The following is a 13,730-nucleotide window of genomic DNA, read 5'->3' on the forward strand; positions in this document are numbered from 1 at the left end:
ATGCTGTTGCACGGCTTAAATGAACAGATACCTCTCATCCTTCAGTGGGCTGTGCCTATGCTCCTGGTGTCTTTCAAAGGAAAAGGGCTTTGGATACGCAAATGTTTTCCTCTGCATTGCAGCAGACAAAACTTAACGCTTCTCAAACCTTCAGTGAATAACTCTGCACTACTCATCTGGCTGCGCTCCTCTGTCCATGTGGCCCATGGTCCACACTGGTCGCACGCAATCTGGGTGTAGTGGTGATCTCTGGCAAGTCACCTCACTGCCATGTGGCACAGGGCACCCTGTCCATGAAATGGTGGAATAATAAATACCCAAAACCAGTTCTGCAACGTATCTTGGCAACTGAGGAATTAAATTCCATTGATCCACAGATAAAAATTATGTTGGCATGATTTACTCTAGCTTGTGGGTGCTATTTTTTTTTCCAGTTTTACACTTAAGGCATATTTACAAGAACATGCCACACACTTGTGGGAAGCCAGGGCTCTGTGCTCATTTGCAGTAGAGTAACTCTTGGGTCACTTATTTCTTTGCCCTGCCAACTAGGAATTTAGCTGGAATGTAATTGGGGTGGTAGCATTCTTAGTTACAGAAACACATCTGTGAGTTGGAGGCAAATCTGAGCCTAAGACTGAGAAAGCACAAGCTCCACTCCTTGCGTTCTGAGTGCCTTAAGGCAGTTTGTTGAGGACAGGGTTCTGTTGGATACCATGAGTTCAGTATCCTGGTAGCTCCCAGGTGGACCTATCCAGGGCCATGGATACCTTTAGGGTTCAGGACAACACCACCGTGCAGCAGCGTTGCAGTCCTGCCCGGTGCCCTGCATGAGGCATGGGGAAGGAGGCACGCCAGCGGGGCCAACGCCTGGAACAGGACCTGCATCCCACCCCACTGTCACACCTCTGCTCCAGGCTGCAAGGCTCCTCTAACCCAGGGTATCCCGGGATTTTAGAGCACCAACACCGCTGCGGGTCACCCAGACCGCATCCCTTTGCCCCCGATGCAGTCTTGCTGCCGTGATGCCGGCGAAGCCCCCGGGGCATCGTGTTCCCCAAGGAGGGACTGGGGCAGGAGCAACCGGGAGAGATGTCCGACTGCCTCCAGAGTCCGCCGACCACCGCCGAGGACAGGTAGCGATGTCCCCGGACGCCGGAACCTGCTTCTGCCCACACGGAGGGGACAGCCCCGGGGAAGAAGCAGAGCTGGCAAATCGCGGCGGCTCTGGGGGTCCCACTCTCCCCCACCTCCCTTCTGCCCGCCCCTCCTGGCCGGCCCCTGTCCCCACCCTCCACCCCGCCGCCAGGCGGGGGCTGGAGCCGGGTCCGGTGCCCGGGAAAGCAGAGGAATACCGGCGGAGGGAGGGAGCTGAGCCTGTTCTCCTCCGGGCAGCGTTGCGGGGAATCCAGGCGGGAAGGGGCGAGGAGGACGAGGAAGCAGGCGGCGCAGGGAGGGAGTCCCGGAGCCGGCCCTCCCCGCCGCGACGGAGGGCGGACCACGATGCTCGGCCGGCGAGCTCTGCCCGCCCGCCCTCCCGGAGACCACCGCCCGTAGCGGGGCCGCCGCACCGCGGGGTGAGCGGGGCCGGGGGCCCGGCGGGGGATGCCCGTGCGGGACCGGCAGACAAGGGGGCTGCGGGGGGTGGCGGGGGCCGGGGCGAGGCGAGGCGGAGGCGGAGGCGGAGGCTTCCCCGCGCCGTGCTGCAGAGCGGGCCGGGATGCAGGATGCGGGATGCGGTGGGTCGGTGTCGAGGATGGCGGGAGCGACGCGGGGGCATCGCCGCTTTTCCCATGACAGGTGCTGAGTGGACCTTCTCCCGCCCTTTCCCTCGGGATTCCTCCCGGGAACACCCCCGAGAACCCCTCCCGGCAAAAGGTTCTGCCTCCGGTGCTGCCGAGCCGCGGGGCCATGCGGATGGGCTGCAGTTCGGGGGGAGGCTGCGGCGGCGGCAGCAGGGCGTGATGGACGCGCCGCATGCGGGGAGAGATGCTTTGGAGCAGATGCTAAAATGTCACCGTGTGCGATGTCCCTGTCAGGTTTGGATGCTTTGAGAGACCCCTGACACTCGGTCTTTTTGCAGCTCTGCAAAACCTCCGTGGTGGGGAAAGGAGAGAAATGCAGGCATTTTGATCAGCTGTCAATGACAGCTTGCAGGTAGAGAGATGAGATTTCCAAGCTCTAAGGTTGTACAGTAGTTCTCTAGCTCCTTGTGGGTGAGTACTTGAGAAATAAATGTGTCAGAGTAACAGCGCTCGTCCTGCATGCAGTGTGGTCTTTTGTGGGACGTGAAGGCACCTGGGACAGAGCAGGGACCCCAACAGACATCCCCTCTAATGCAAATGAGGTGGGCATGGTGAGAAAAAACAGAGATTATGTCTCTTTGCACAGATTTCTGCCTGTTCCTACTTGGGCACAAGACTGAGTGTTTTTTTAAACCTTTCGTTCTTGTACAATGGGGGTTTTGTGCCTGCTTTCGGAAGGTAGGTTTCCATAGGAGCTACTGCAGAAGGGGTTACCTCTGAGGCTGAGGCTACTTAGTGTGATTCCCCTCAGCCTTTAAATTTCAGGATCCCGTTCAATCTGAGGATATTGCTGTGGACCTCCCTCTCTTTTAAGTCATCTCTGCTGCTCTCAGGTCTGATGTTTAGGTTGGTTGTTTCTGAAAATAAAGACTGGTAAGACCTTGGGGGCAGTCCTTTATGCATTTGTCTACAGGTAAATCTGAATACACTGTACAGGAAGAGAATCTGCTTTCAAGGCTTGACACAGGGGAGAAAAAAGGACAAAATTTACATCACCTGAGAATCTGTCAAGCACTGGGAACTATGACAACAGCTCCTTACTACCCTCCCATATTTATTTGTATTCCTTCCTTTCATTGTTGGCTCTCACGTGGCATATTTCAATGTTGGCTTTTGCCCACTCTGGGTAGAAAACCAGTGATGCTGAAAAAGATAACTAAACAAACATGTGTCAGCAAGGATGATATCAAGTGACATTTCTCCTTTTATACAGTGGATGTGAATTTTTTCAAATGTATAAGTATCCACATGTAGAATTACTACAGGAATCTGGTCAGAACTGTACTGTATGTTGATGCTTATTAACCTATTTCAACACACAATAAAGAAAATATTTTTTTTTTCTCATTGGTGAGACATCAGAGGAGAGAAAGAACTAGTAGGGAGCCATATCCTTAATTCTTCAGTTGTGTCATCACATCTGCTCAGTTACAGAACCTTTTGCTTGGTCTGTAACTGGAGACATTTTGTCTGAGTTGAGAGAGTTCATAGCAGAAGGAGACTTCCTATTTTCAGTTGATTTTTTATTTAGTACTGTACCTCAATTTTCTTTCCCATCTTTGGTTGTAATTTTTTTTTTCTTTGCTCACTCTTCCCTGCCTCTTTGTTCAATGGTAAGAGTCTACCTACCATTGTACTTTGTTGTTTGTGAGTTTTTTAAAATTGGCAGACATATCTATAATTATTAATTCCATCAGATAGTATGTTGAACTGATTAGCCTACTTTCTTGTGCTCTAGTTTTTCTTCTTAATACTTTCTGCAGCCACAAATATCTTGCAGTTGTGTGGATAATAAAACAGCATGGAGGACATTTGTTTTTCCAATTGTGTTCATGAGGAGCTATTGAGAATATCACTTCGGGATTTTATTGTGGAATTGTCAGTTATTGTGGCACTAGACCCTCAAAATGTGCAAACTTCTCTAATGGAAAACAGCTACATATAAGCAGTGCTTTAAAAAACATTTCTTTTTTCCACTAATGCTGTCCTATGTGTACTGGCCAAAGTTATGGTGAAAGAAACTTTTTCAGTTGGTGACTCTTCAAGAGTAAGATCCGCCTTCAATATTATTTCCCCCCATCTTTGTTTCCTCAAAATAAAGGTGGAACAAAGAAAAATTCTGTAGCGCTAATGCCAGAAGATTTATGTACTTGTCTTTTCACTCTATCCTGGTTTGTGCCCAGCAAGTCTGTGATACCTGGTCAATTCTCTACTAGTTTACACACAAGGGTGGTGAAATCAGCTGTGCCACCTTGTTCTGAGTGTCTGAAACCAGAATGCTTATTTCGTAGGAAGTGAGTAAGTGAGGACACCCCAGGTTATGACTTCCTTTGAAATCTTTGCCATGTTTTAGACTCATGGCTTCCCAGGTGAGATTCTCATGTGAGTTAAATCAGTTCAGTTCTGTTCTCTGTTTGGCAGCTGAGAGGTTAGTTCTCTAGAGCCTGCTGCATAGTGTCTGCTATGTCTCTGCCTGGATGTAAGTGATGCTCTGTGCTTTGAATTTTCCAGCCCTGGAGGAATTCCATGCTCTTCAGATAGCCTCACTTGATGTTACTTCGAATTCTTCAGACTTAGCCCTGTATCATAACAGGGCATTTTTTTAAATGGTTAGGTTTGGTTTGATTTTGGGTTTTTTTGTTTTGTTTTTAATCTTACCACTGAAAAGACTGAGTGCCAACATCAATTTGAAAACCCAGTTGTTTTCTGAAGAACACCTAAAGCTCTTGGAGTTTTTAACAGATAAATGTTTGGATGGAGCCTAAACACAGAAATAATGACCAGCATGTTTATTGCCATTGGTGTGCAGAGTTGGTGCTATAGCTCACTCACATGTTCTCTCTTCTCTATTAAGGTGTTGTTTGCTAGGTTTGCATATCCACAGTGAAACTTGCTTTTCAATGGTACTTTTCAGAAATGTTTGCTTGGCAGCCGCTGAGAGACCCATTGTGAGGGGCACTGTTGCTTGTCGCACTACAATGCATGTCCTGATTTTGAAAATCTCATGCTTTTGTAAAAATTGTGCTACCATCAACATCTATTGGATGGACATGGGGCTGAAAAGGAGAGGCTACAGAATCTGACTTCTACTATCTATTCTGAATAAGCATTATCTGGGTTGTTAGATATGGGGTCAACATTCACCTGTTTTCTCCCTTTTTGGAAAACTGCTGTATTGGTAGCCTGTACCTGTCATAACAGAGCCTGTGTTGTAAGCAACCAGATGTCTTTACAAAAGTATGTAGTGACAGGATAGGGGAGAATGGCTTCAAATAGAAAGAGGGTAGGTTTAATTAGATTTTAGAAGAAAAAACCTTTACTCTGAGGATGGGGAGGCACTGGAACAGGTTGCCCAGAGTTGTGAATGTCTCATACCTGGAAGTGTTCAAGGCCACTGAGCAATCTGCTCTAGTGCAAAGTGTCCCTTCTCATAGCAGAAGGTTTGCAAGTAGATCGTGTTTAAAGGTCCCTTGCAACCCTATGATTCTATTAATCACATGTAACAGTGATGGGGCAATTCCACACAGTCTAGAGAATGGAGGATAGCGTCGTTCCTATAGTTGACTTGTTGCACTACTTTTTTCCCTAATAAGCAAGTGGACCAATGTCTGTCCAACCTCTTGAAGTACAAGATAACTTTCCTTACCCAAGTGTTTTTTCTGTATTTTATTTCAAAAGGGTCAAGCTTCATTAGTGTAGGGTACACGACATCCCATAAGAGCATGTGGAATGGGTTGTGGACCTGCCATACTTTCTGGTTATGGTGAAAGTTGTACGGGATTGATCAAGAACTTAATTAGTCAGAAGTGGATGGCCACAGGTAGAGGAGTGGGGACAGAATGGGCTTATATGTATAAGACAGTGTTTTGATCCATATTCCTGAAAGATTTGTGCTGTGTTATCTTAAGCAGAACAAGAATTAGCTTCAAGACAGATCTATGTGCAGAAACATGCTGATCATTGATTTAACATCTCCTCTAGAGATCTGAAGGCCAGCATAAACTGTAAAGTCATGCCACTCATTGCCAAATAACACAAGTGTGTCTGCTAGATAGAGGTTTAAAGTTAGCTGTGGTGCTTGGCTATCCTTTGCTTTTGAAGTATGGTTTCTGCTTTTCTCGTTTAGAGGGTGTCAGTGTTATTCAAGACCATACAGTGTGCCACACTGCCACACATCCTCTACTCCTTTAAGCCATTTGTTTAAATAGCCTTGACAATACATGACTTCTTTGACTTTATTTTCTCTTTGCTGTGCTCTAGCACAGTGGAAGGCTGATCCTTTGCTCAGAAAAGTTATCCAATGGGGGAGCAACATTTATCAATAATGGCTCATGCCATTGAAGACAAAGAGGTTTTACAGAAATCATGGCAAATGCCTGCAAGACAGCAACTCTCTTAATAGCTCTAAGTCCACTGTTACAACCTCAGAGGGCGGAACTGATTTTGAAATTGAGCTCTGCACAATTGAAAAATATAGCTTAATTCCTGTCTGAAGACAGATGACATATAAGTCTCCAGAAACATGTCTGAATCTCATGCCTGGTTGGCCCTGGCAGACTCTCATGTGAGTGGACCTGAATGCCTCTCAAAGTTGACAGGTTTCTACAGAAACTGAGGGTTGGACCCTCTTAGAAGAGCCGCTCGCTCTATTGAGTTGCTCAAACAGGAGCATGAGATTGCAGTGTGAAATTTCAGGATGTTTGTACTGCTGCTTTTTGCTGCTTAACTGAGGCTCCAGTTAATCAGAATCCTGCTTCACCATCCATCAGTTTAAATTTGTCAAAAGGAAAAGAGGAGAAAAAAAATCCAACTTCAGTGGAAACACAGACACTGCAAGAGGCAATTGTACCACATTTGTATTCTGCTCTGTTCTTTTGTCACCCACGCTTGTAAAATACTCAGTGACAACAAAATGAAGTACATTTAATTTCCAGATATACAATAATTTATTGTATTTAGTGAGTAATTGCTGGTAGCTCTTCTATGGTAACTTGTTTTTCTGCTTGTTCTAGACTTTGTTCCATTCATTGTGTGTGGAGGGGGACAGTTAGTAAAATGTGAAGAGAAACTAAGCTATTTGTTCTTAATTAACTGAGATATTTTGCAAGAAACTTGAAAAATATAACTTTGTATAATGCAACTGGGATTTTTAGAGCATCCCATGAGAATAAGTTATGAGAGAAAGGCAACGTATTGGAAAAATGAAGAGTAGTTGTAAAAGGATGCGTTTTCTTCTCTAGAACACCTAAATCACTCTCTTTTGTGCTCAAAGATTGCTTGTAATACTGATGAAATACACTCATTACCCTGTCAGAATAACACTGTTGTGATGGCAATTTGGATAAATTAAGTCAGAAGAACAATTTAGAATTTACACAGTCTTGTGAAGGAGTCTTGCCTCTCACAGAGCAAACCTGCTGTACAAGCTCATGGTCTCCTGTGCTAGGAGATCTCCTACCCCATGATGTGCCATGGTCAGCAAGCAGACCTGAGGAGAAGCAGGACAAGAGCAGGACAGCCTACAAAATACAGGGCTGTCAGGTAACAGCCCTGCAGACTGCCCCCAAATGCCATTTGTAGCAAAGTGTCCCCAAATGTCTTTTGTTTCTTTGTAAGGACCATGCCCACAGATTACTCTGAGCACAACAGTGCTTTTGAAGGAGACACCTGACGAGGTGTCTTGCTATTCAGTGTGCTGGGAATGCTGTTGATCAGCAGGAAAAACACACATGTGCTGAACAGGAGCGTGTGCAGATCACTTTGGTGTGACTTAGGGAGATGTCAAGTGGCTCAAACCTTTGCTAGATTGCAGAACTTCTGGTTGTAATCCATCTCGGTTAAAAGTGGAACATATTTTAAGGAACTGGGTGTGAAAAATTACGTGTCACTGGATCATTGTAACAACTGGAGTATTCAGGAATTTGAATTGCTGGTAGAATGGGCTCCACCTTAAAAAATATATGGTGATAGTGGGTATGTTTCTTAAAAGCAGGACCAGGTCAGGCAGAAGAAACCAGTCTCCAGCATTATACTTCAAACACTGGCCTGAGTCAAGGGAATTTCAGTTCTCCACAATGCAAATGTAAGCCACAAACTGATGAAGGTTTCACATCCTTGCATCACTCACACAAATTGTTCTCAGTTACCTTGAGAATACACTGAATGCTATTTCGAAAGACGTGAGAAGATATAACACAATTTGCCAGTCATGAAAGCCATCACAAGCAGGTAGTGTCTTTCAGCAGATCAAATACCAGAAAAATGAAGTGCCACTCAAGAAATACCCAGCTTCCTGAGGCTTTCACTGAGACCTTACTATCTGCTGGCTGCACAGGCTATGTACTCTGAATGCAGACATAGAATCATAAAGCCACTGAGGCTGGAAAAGGCCTGTAAGATCATCCATTCCAGCCATTAAGTGGTCTCCTGGCTTCATGGTTGCAGGTTGGTTTTCTGTGCTGATGAGCATCAGACAGAGGACAGCCCTTTGGCGCAGCCTGTAGTTTTGGGAAAGCTAGAGGTGTGTCATGGGTTGTGGCCACCACATTACTACTGTGTGGCTAGCATATTGTAAGGCTGCCAAAAACGCACGAGACAAATCATTTGTACATAATCATTTCAGGCACCGCTGCAGCTGTGAGGGGAGAGAGGCCATTGTTTGTGTGGGGCTGTCACACACAGTACATCTGCTGCTGCCCTGGTGCACGCCCCAGCGCATGCAGCCAGTGACCCAAACATCGCAGAAACAGCTCAGAAATGCTCCGGTACCTGAGGTTAGATAAGGACAGCAGCAGCTGTGGAAGGAAAGGAAATTAGGGGTTTGGTGATACTCAGCTTGAGCTTTGTAAAGGAGCTGTAACAGCGATGCTGAGGTGACTAAAGGCCACGCCCTGCTGCCCGTGTCCCATAGGAGGTGTAATCCACATCAGAGGTGGCTCCTGGACAACCACGGGCTCAGCTCTCGGGGCTGGGGAGCTGCCTGGGCACCACTTGTGTCCGCTCACAGATCACACAAGGCAGTTGCAGAATATTACTAATTCACAGGTGTTCAGCGAGAAATGCTGTGCCTGTGTTGCAGGATATGATGTTTAAAGAGAAGCTGTTCGAGGACTTGTATGATTTGCATGAGAGAGGAGGAAGTTTTGACTAGAAATGGTTGGTCTATGGCTTTGTTTCTCTTATTCAGGCAGTTTCCATAGCAAAATAAAATTCTGCAACATACCGATTTCTGCCAGAAATTGCTCAAATTTGAAAAGTTTTGGCCCAAAATATTGAGCACAAATATTAAGCATTTTCATTTTTTTCTGTAGGGCTGTTTCTTTTGAGATCTTGTTTTATGTTTACTTAAAATTGCAACCATAAAATTATATACCACTTTGAATAGCATTATTGGGAGTGAGGGTTGTTTATTTTGTTTGTTTCCAGTTGAGGGTGCAAGGGTTTATCTGTTTTTCTGTGTTGTGTTAGCACCGTGAATTTGACAGAGAAGATTCTACTTTTGACTTTGGAATCTAGAGAAGGAATGTGGAGTTTGAAGGAGAAAAACAAATTAAGGATCTAGTGAAGGACCCCTGTGTCTGCTAATTCTGATTGTGTGTATTTCTGTGTTCATTTGGATATTTAGAGAGAATTTCATGAGTTTGTGCTTCACTGATGGAAATAACCAGGAGCTGGGAAGAAAATTATTTTGGGTTCACCGAAGCTAGAAGCTGATTTTCTTGCTAACAGGAGGAAAATAGGGTGTCATTTCAGATATACTGAAATATTTTATTTTCTTTGTATCACTTTTATTTCTTTATGGGTTGAAGTTTCTTTCAGTAATTGTATTTACCCAGAGTTCAATTTTGAAACTACCTACTAGATTTGTTGACCAAAATTGTGTTCCCCAGCTCTTCTGCTACTCTTTCCTTTGGATTCAGCAGCCCCTTAAGAGAATAGAAAGCACAGCTAGGCTTCCACAGAGCAGCAGCAGTGTGAAGTGGGTGCATTGCATTTATTCAGTATTGCCTGAGGTGCCTCAGGAAGTGACTGCATTTATCCCTACATAAAAAGGACCACCAAAGGCAGATTTTCCTGCCACTCTAACAGTTTTTGAAATAGAAGATCAAGACACTCTATTTTTTTATAAAACCTGTAGCAATCTTGTTGCCTAAGCATGATATCAGACCTCACTTCTAATCACCATAGCAATAATTAATAAGTTATTTGCATGAAGAAATATTAATGTCAATCTGAACAAATAGCGACAGAAAGAGACCCTGACTGGAATGGCAAAAAAAAAAAAAAAAAAAAAAAAAAAAAAAAAAAAAAAAAAAAGAAAAAAAAAAGAGTAAAATAGCATTGATCTCATTGTTATCCTGCTATTTTTGTTCTCTAAATAAGAATATTTGGGTCAAGGAAATGGTATAGAAACTTACTGACATTTTTTTAATATTTTAATAGCAGTGATTCTGCATCTCCTGGCATGGCAGTCTGTATTTTCCAGCACATAATGACCTGAAATTAATCTGCAGTCATTTATCCAATCAAATGCTCTTGTCTTTGGAATCAACAGCAGTGGGGTGCTCAAAGGAAAAACAAATCTCTTATGACATCAATTAATCCTTTTCAAGAAGGAGCTCATTCCATAATGTCTTGCAGCCCAGCAGCCCTATAAGCCTTCTTTCAGTGTTCAAAAAAAATTTAATTATCAGATAATTGATGTTTGAGAATAATTACTATAGATAGTTTTAATTAGTAGTTTACATAAACAGTATTCCATCTCAGGTTAGACAAAGTTAAATTACGGATGGATGTTAGTACATCCCTGGTGATCTGGAGATAGGCCAAAAGTTGGAATATGTTGTTCATCACATGACTGAGATCTGTATTACCCACGTCCACAATGGCATCAACACTCACATGGTCATTACACCCTGATGAACTGTGAGGGGTGTTTGCTTTGAAATTGTTTTGTTGCTGGTCACACTCTTGGCAGCAGCTGAATGTCCACAATATCCGTGCCCTCCTAGGACAGCGCTTCCTGCCTCAGCTCAGCTGCCTGGTGCAACATTGCAAAGAAAGAGTAACAGCCAAAGGGGAGAACATTCTGCTTTCCTCAGGACACTGTGGCAGTGGTGAAGTTGATTAAACACATACAGGGACTGACTTTTTCATTGTAGACTTAGGCATTAGCAGCAAGAAAATTGCTGACAAAATTTGCATTTTTCTTCCCTAAGCATTTTTAAAAGTTCATTTCTGATACTAGAAATTGTACTTGACTAGTGTTTTAGGTCAGACTGTTTCTTGGTTGGCTTTCTTTAAGTTTTCATTTGCTTACCACATATCACCTTGGCAAGCATACAACCTTGTCTTCTTCATTTCTTCTTGGGAAACTAACATCTTCATAATACTTCCTTAATGTTGCCATCCTTTTATAATGGTAAGGCTTCATTTATCTTAAGAGGAATTACTCCCTTGGCTTCATTTATACAGCAGAGACAATATCTGCTGCTGTCAGAGACTCAGTCTGATGGATGTATCTCACAGTCATGAAAGATGACTTAATCTGGTCCAAAGTTATTCATGGGGTTCTTGGCTGAATAACTCAATGAAATGGTTTCACAGATCTAAAATGCACTCACTCAACGGAGAGCAGATGTTTGGTGGCGTTACTCCTCTTGTGGGGCAGGAAAATTGGCTTCTAAGTGTGAGCAATGTGAGTTCCAAAGACAGGAGTACTTTAAAGAACTGTAATTTTCAAAAGAACAGAGTGATTTGTTGAGTGAGAGGCTACTCATTATTCTTTTGATATGTATTTTCTGCTTTCAAAATTCCTGCTGAGATCATGCTGGTTCCTGGTTCTAAGATGTTTGTCTGGTATAGAGGGCTAGCAAAACAGCTGTTCAGCTTTAAATCCCATTACACAGGTCTCATACTAAATTTTACCATGGAATCCAGGGAGGGCACATTTGCTGTTTGCAATGATGTGAGGTGGAATGATTTTTAAAAAATATTACTGTATTGTGGATCAACAAAAAGCAATAATTTTAAAATTACCATTCTTCTTCCTTGTTATTCAAAGTAGGTATGGATAGCCATAGCAAAATTCGATTATTATTGCTTGTAGAGTTCCATTTAGCTTGATGATCTTCAGTAGAAGCCAGTCAGCAATGCAGATAATTAAAAAAATAAGTTTAAAGGGGAACATTAATTTATTTATCTCTATTATAAAACATTCAACAAGGGAAATAGAAATCAGGAATGAAATCTACACTGTTTTACGAGAAAAGGTGAATGAGTCGGTCAATGTTATGTTAATCAGAACAGAGGGAGCACAGTGAGAGTACTTTTTCAGGTAAAGCTCATCACAGGACAGAAGAGCACATTTTGGGATTTGTGCATCTTGTGACCCAGTGAAATGGTAGTACCAATGCCTGCATGGGTTTTGATTGGCAATGAATGGCTTCACAAGCAGAGAGAGATGAAGGAGATCAGGATACCTGAGTCCTCCCAGACTTCAGACTAGCATGGGTTTTTTATGTGGTGCTTTGTCCCTTATCATCTCCTCTGTCATCTTGTAACAGAAAAAAAGCATTTTTCTCTCCTCTGTCCACACTCTTTGCCCTCAAGGCAGATGTGTGGGGTATGCACTTCAGGATTCAAACTAGTCATGTCCATTTCCTTCATCCTCCTCAACAACATTTAATGTACCAGAACTTCCAGTTTTTTTCTGCTTTAAATGAATACATCAATGTGATTATCCAAGTTGTGCAGCTCTTTTGGGGTTTGTTTCCTTACAGGTATTCAGTAGCAAAGTGTTCAACAGCCTGTCGGGCAAGCATCAGGTCCTTTTCAGATTTATTCCCAGCTTGGTTACCAGAGGAATCTGGTGTTCTCTGATCATCCTACTTGGATACTCAGCTTTCCAGCCTCGGCCTTCCTTAATACACTGGTCTTCTCAATCCTAATTTGCCGTTGTGTCTTACAGTTTTGGTTTTATCTACCTGTGATGATGACAGAAGGGGGAAGCTGAAACTTTTCCTCAGTCACTGCATCATGTCAGAAAAGTGAAGTGAGATTACTGGGAAATATTAGTTAAGGCATTCTTGGTAGCAATTGCCCCTTTTGAGGTTTTTTTAAGCCTTAACGGCCTCAGTGAGAGACTCAAAGTTTTGTTCAAGCCATGAGTGACTCAAGACTGGTAAAATTTTAAAATTTTAAAAATTATTTTGCTTTTAAGCCTTCTAACAGCTGTTCTGCTAGAAGGTTTTGTTGATAAGTTGTTAAGCACAGTGGGTAATGGAAGTATTTCAGTTCAAGTGAGTGACATGTGGAAACTGGAAACTAATTTTCAGGACTTCTCTCTCCCTCTGCATTAGTATAGCATAAGCAGTTCCTGACCTGTTTTATCAGTTTGCTGTAAACAATGGGTGAACATTTGAGCAGTGACAGCTTGAAAACAGCTGCTGAGGTGCTGGGAGGATGTAGCTCTTAGGCTGAAAGTTGTGCAAAACTCTGCATTTAATGTATGCACTCTATATCTGTGTTTGATGAGTATAAGTTACCTCAGATAGAGCTGGGATTTTAGTGAGAGGGGAGAAGGCAAATGATAATGTAAAGTGGAGATAGAGAAGGAGAGGAGAGGAGAGGAGAGGAGAGGAGAGGAGAGGAGAGGAGAGGAGAGGAGAGGAGAGGAGAGGAGAGGAGAGGAGAGGAGAGGAGAGGAGAGGAGAGGAGAGGAGAGGAGAGGAGAGGAGAGGAGAGGAGAGGAGAGGAGAGGAGAGGAGAGGAGAGGAGAGGAGAGGAGAGGAGAGGAGAGGAGAGGAGAGGAGAGGAGAGGAGAGGAGAGGAGAGGAGAGGAGAGGAGAGGAGAGGAGAGGAGAGGAGAGGAGAGGAGAGGAGAGGAGAGGGTTAAAGATAGTGGTTTTGTGAGCATCAGTTGTT

General features: G+C 43.8%; 1 protein-coding gene across 2 annotated transcripts in view; it reads left to right on the plus strand.

Annotated features, from left to right (window-relative positions):
- The first annotated feature begins 1,315 nt into the window (after nt 1-1,315).
- The window catches only part of PLPPR1 (phospholipid phosphatase related 1), a 121,095-nt gene continuing 108,680 nt past the window's right edge, over nt 1,316-13,730 (plus strand). Inside the window, exon 1 of one of the 2 annotated variants that reach the window (XM_068176520.1) lies at nt 1,316-1,577. The gene's annotated coding sequence lies outside the window, so the exon portion shown is untranslated. Of the gene's footprint in view, nt 1,578-2,080; nt 2,217-13,730 lie in introns of those variants that run through there. The other variant, XM_068176519.1, reaches the window with a different exon arrangement.

Source organism: Anomalospiza imberbis, chromosome Z, assembly GCF_031753505.1.
Source record: "Anomalospiza imberbis isolate Cuckoo-Finch-1a 21T00152 chromosome Z, ASM3175350v1, whole genome shotgun sequence".
Taxonomy (NCBI): Eukaryota; Metazoa; Chordata; class Aves; order Passeriformes; family Viduidae; genus Anomalospiza; species Anomalospiza imberbis.